General features: G+C 31.1%; 1 pseudogene; it reads right to left on the bottom strand.

The window, feature by feature from the left end:
- Window positions 1-5,649: 5,649 nt before the first annotated feature.
- On the bottom strand, window positions 5,650-5,744 carry LOC112213783 (annotated as a pseudogene).
- Between the last annotated feature and the right edge of the window lie 26 nt (window positions 5,745-5,770).

Raw genomic sequence — 5,770 nt, 5'->3', positions numbered from 1 at the left:
GTAAGTAATAACACAATTATCAAATATTCAAAATTAGAGAATCACAGTAAATTCTAGTAGATAATATTTAAAAGTATCGAGACCTTAAGTCTGTTGATAATCAAATAATAGATAAGTAAGATGAAGTAAAATAGAAAAGTAAGATGATTACACTTACATAAAGAGTCAAGGTTAAATGTAAAAAATGGACGAGTTAAAGGTAAAGAAATATAGGGACAGACGTTAACAATATAAGGTGTAATATCAGTAAAGTAATGAATGAATAACAGAAGACAAAATCAGAGATAGAGCAAAATTTGAGAAGAAGGAAAGGGACAGATCTTCGTTGGAGGCGAGCAAAGATAAAAAGAGTTCTAACGATAGAAAACTGATTGAAATATGGAAAGCCGCAATTGAAGGAGATGCAGAGGAAGACTTCAAGCAAACAGAGGAGCGAGAAAGAAAGAGAAAGAGGGATATTAAAGAAATTGTCTCAGAGAGACGAAGAGGCGAAAGGGGGAACAGTGTAGATAACAGTAAACAGAATGGTAAGTTTTAGGACAGAGATCATACAAGGAAGAGAAAAGTTACAAAGGAGGTAAAGAATGAAATAAGTAATTTGACCCGGAGGATAAAATCCATATAGAATAAATGGACAAAGAAGGGGAGGAGTCGTGCAGAAAAATGGAAGAAATATTATAGAAAATGGAAGGGAGCAGGTAGAGGAGAAGGCAGAGGAAAAAATTAATAATTGATACATCTGTTAGATTTTTTTGTTTAAATATAAAAATTAATCGATATTTAATCGTGACCGGTCAAATGATCGTTCTTTGAAACAACTCATATTGCTTAATATAGAACGAAGATAATAACCAATTTGATAATGAAAGAATATAGTTTCTTCTATTTAGAAATAAATAACGTACATTTTATTCTTTTCCGCCGCTTTTTTTTTTTTTTTTTTTTTGTTTCAAATTATAGACTTCTGGATAGCACATTGTTCACATTTTTCAGATTTTGCTAGTCTTATTGTTTTTGCAATATCTTATCTTGCATGTTTTCCGTTCACGTGTACTTACATTTCTGACTGGTTCCGCTGGATCTTCTTTGCCTCATGGTATTGTGCCTTGGAATACCAACGTTGTTTTGGTTTGCTAGGTTCAAAGGCAAACGAACTCCCGACAAAATATTATCGTCGTCATTTGTAATCGTCAACCGGAGTTACATTTGTACTTCTTATAATAACACTAGTCGATACAAATAGACGAATTTTGTTTAGATTGCTCTCTAGGACAACCATTAAGGCGAGTCATATACCGTTGGATAGCGAGTCATTGATACACAAATTTCGAGCGAGCGACGATTACAACCGACATACACTATCTCTGTACTTGTACATATATTCATTTTAATTACGAATTCATCACTCATCTCTTTATTAAACAAACCAACGGACGATAACTTATCCAATTTATTATATAAAAAGGGAGAAAAGGAAGGGAACTGCAAGCAGTGGAGCTATGGTAGGAGTTAAAGGAGAGTGGGGTTAGGTTAGAATAACAAAATAGACTAGCAGGAAGAAAAATAAACGTAGAGGAATAAATATGGATTGTCTGGACGATGTATAGCAATAGAGAGATTGGAGGAGGATAACAGAAAAGAGGATAACAAAAAAAGTATAGACAGAGGAGGAATTGTTGATACTGGGTGGGTGGGGGGAGAGAGAGAGAGAGAGAGATTTTAAAGCACGAATAGGAGAAGAAGGAAACTTGTATAATGGAGAAGTGGGGAACATCAGTGATCAATGAAGTGATGACAGTCACAACAGGACACAACTGACAGAATTAGAGTTTTAGTTAGGAAATAGAGTAGAATTTGATTACTAACCATTAATCATAGTAATAAGATTAGAAGGCAAAAGGATAGAAGAAGAGAAAGTATAATTTAACTTAGAAGTCATAAACAGGTATAAAATTTCAACAAACGTCAAAATATTGAAAGAGAAGAAAGAAGTATTTAGTACAAGAATGAGAAAATCTAAAAAAATCAGTGAAAGAGACTATAAATAGGAGAAGGATAACAATGAAATAAAAGAAGATAGGTCATAAATACTAGTAGGGCAGATAATGCAGCAAAGAGGAAAGGAAAGTGAGCAGGTACTATAAGAAAATGAATGTTCCAAATAACGTTGCTTTGTACGATGTTGAACTACTGTTAAGGCACAATAGAGGTATAATGAATACTGGTTTCAGGTAGTTATCTGAATGTCCACTATTAAACTATCAAATCGTGACTAAGCTGCTACTTAACATTTTTGTTTCGCATTAAGGCACGTCTTTGTAATTTGTAATATATTACGTCTATAATGTGCGGTTCAAATACATTAGACGTATTAGCTTGTTGAAAATATGCAAATATATATATATATATATATATATATATATATATATATATATATGTTCCATTTAAATCTTTACTTTACTTTATCGCTTACTTAATACTTTATCGCTTCTCTCGCTAAATCTACGGACACAAATTTTTCACAGGAGAGTTATTTGATTTTATAGACGAATTTTAATAGAATATTTAGGTTTATAATAATTATTAAATATTTCGTTAAATTTCTTCTATCGAGTTAAACAAATTTCATGTGAAAAATTTCTTAGCGCTTTCAATAATAGCACATACTCTGCCAAACATAACTATTTCTTAAAAGTATTTGTATTAAATATTAGCAACTATCTTTAATTGGTAATATCTAATACAAATACTTTTTTATTGTTAATACGAATAATTTTATAGTTTAGGTCGATAAGTATGTATTGTAGATTATTGTAATTTAATCTTAGTAATTTCGCGAAGTATCGAGATGAATTGTGGTGAATTTTAATAAAATATCGTTACAGAATATATACTACTTTATCGGTTACAAGTAGTGTTAAGACACGTGTTTTAGTAGAAATTGAATGCTTTTTACTGTCCTTATTTTCTAGTTATTTTATTGGGCTGGCAACTAAGTGATTGCGGATTTTGTCATTACCACCTAATGTTAGATGGGGTTAGGTTTAGTTGTTATCTTATTCGTATTATACATTTAATATAAAATACTTAATAAAGAGACATTTATTACAGTTTTCACAATAAATGTAACAAATAGGTAACCTAATATTTGAGAATAGTAATGCATATACGTATTGTATACTAAGATTAAAATGAACAAATGTGCCTGAATGGTAGATGGACCAGTTAGAGGATATATCATATTTTTATTCTGCTAGGTACCGTCAGTTAGTTCATTTCATTTGTTATATTCAACCTAAAATATATATTTAATTTAAATTCTTATTTTAAAGAGTTATATCTAATTAACATTTGATATAAATTTTTTAAAATTTTTATAAACATTTCATGAAAATTAGGTATTTATGTAATATAAACATTAGATATCCGTATAATTTATACACACATCATAGTTCACACTCGATTGTTGGATATAATAAATATTAGTTTTACATAAATTAATAGTTTTAATTAGTTTTACATAAATTATATGTAAGCAGTTATACATAAATTAATAAATGTATAGAAAAAACGAATAGAATGAAAGTTTTAAAAAATGACACAACAAAATGCGATAAATTCGTATATATTTGAGAATCGTATCGTGAACGGTTTGTTGTTTTTCTTTCCTTATGGTAGATTATTCTAAGAATCGTTAAAAGCAGCTTTCCTTGAGTTTTAGGAATTCTGTAAGCATATCTTCCAAAGAATGACTATCGATTTCTTTCGACCTTGTACAACTTGTTTCGTTTAGTGATTTCTGTTTTCTCTTCATCAACATTATCCCGTGCATAAATAAATATGTAGATATTTTGCAATCTTGTAATTGAGCACCTGTTTGAAATACTGGCGTATCTCGTTTTCGTTTATACAGTTGTCATATTTACGACAAGCTACTAAAATACTAAACAAATTACGTTTTTCATATAGAATAAAATAATTTTGAAAACAGCGATTTTTTATTTACAATAAAAAGTGATAAAGCTTAAAAAAATGATTTTGAACGCCCTCCTTCCGAATAGCGGGTTTCTTCATCACATTGCAATATTGAAAGTAACTACATTTATGCATTATCTTATTAAACGCATATTTAAATAGATATACAGCGATAAAAATAGAGATATACAGTTAAAAATAGTTTCTCAAAATATTTATGGAACAAAAACAAATATGGGGAAAAGATTATATTTGTAGCTTAATTCAATGTCAAATTCTATCAATAACGCAAAAATATTTACAAACTTATATTTTTGTATGAAAATTTAATTTTCAATGTTATTTTGTAATTTTGCAGCACTGCTTTTATCCAAAAACGATAACTAGCTTTTTTGCTGACAAAATTTCACCTATTTTTATTTTGCACGAAAAGTATTCATTGAATTCCTTGCATTTATTCGAAGTACAAAAGCCTTAAAAAAATACAAATTTATCTAAAAGTAATTAAATGGAAAATAATAAAAATTCTGTGTTGACTTTTCTTGAAAATTAAAATTTCTTTAAAAATGTATTTTTCTTTGTAACTTGCAATATATCAAATGAGAAAAGAACGTTTCTCGAGAAATACTATTTTTCTGTTTAACTTTTTTGTATCTAAGTGAGCTATTGTAGTACAATTGTCATAGGTAATTTATTGCCATATACAGGATGGGTGGTAACTGGTGGTAAAAGCGGAAAGGAGGTGATTCTACGCGAAAAAAGAAGTCGAAAATATAGAATAAAAATTTTTTTTTTTTCATTTCCATCGAGACAACGATCTACAGTGAGATCCGTTATAACGTACCGCACGCGTACCGAGCGAAAATTCAAAGTCGATTTCCTCGAAAACAAAGCCTCAAACGAAAAATGTTTATTCTATATTTTCGACTGCTTTTTTCGCGTAGAATCACCCTCTTTCCGCTTGTACCACCAGTTACCAACCACCCTGTATAGTATATATGTAAATCTGCAGATATTTGTATAGGTATGTAGATTATAGAAATGCGATAATCAGAAAAAAGGTATACATACCTCGAGAAACATCCAATTTTGTTTTATTATTTTTCATTTATTTCAATATCCATTTTATATGGTTTTCTAAAGTATTGTGATATTTATATGAGAGACATTATTCAAGTATCATAAATATATTGCATATAAATTTATAAGATTTATAAATCAAATATATAAAATTATAAATTAGTTGAGGGTTACAATAGCTTTGCAACATCGTAAATAGAAAATGATAATCTTTTTTTTTTTTTGTACGTGGAGAAATCCTCATGGACACTCCGTCGCAGCGGCAGCAGCAGAGCAGTGTCGGACTCTTACCGACTAAAACTCCACGATGTCCTGCCTACGCGTGTGACAGGAATGCCCGGGGGGGGGCTCCTGCGAATTACTGTCGGTGCCCTTCCTGCGTCCTCATTGATAATGAGCCGATCCTATAAGTTCCCTAACTGATTAATCTGACGCTAGGGGAGGCCATTGCCCCTAGTGCCCCATCCTCCCTGCTAGTCGTGACCTAAGGGGGGCAACGGTAGAGCAGCCCTGGGCCGCCTGACCGCCATCACCCTCCGCCGTGTTACCTTACTATGGTAAGAGCTTCTTCTCTCTCCCTCTCTGTCCGTTCCTTAAATTTGGTAAGTGCCGCCGAAAGTGCCTTACCTTATATACGTGTTCCATTCTTGTCTAGGGGAGTGCTAAACGTCTCTCCTTTCATACTATAAAAAAAAATTTTTTTTTTTTTTTTTTT

This window comes from Bombus impatiens, unplaced genomic scaffold (genome assembly GCF_000188095.3).
Source record: "Bombus impatiens unplaced genomic scaffold, BIMP_2.2 scf_1230, whole genome shotgun sequence".
Classification (NCBI taxonomy): domain Eukaryota; kingdom Metazoa; phylum Arthropoda; class Insecta; order Hymenoptera; family Apidae; genus Bombus; species Bombus impatiens.
Note: the sequence above shows the minus strand (reverse complement) of the source record. Positions and strands in the feature narration are given on the sequence as shown.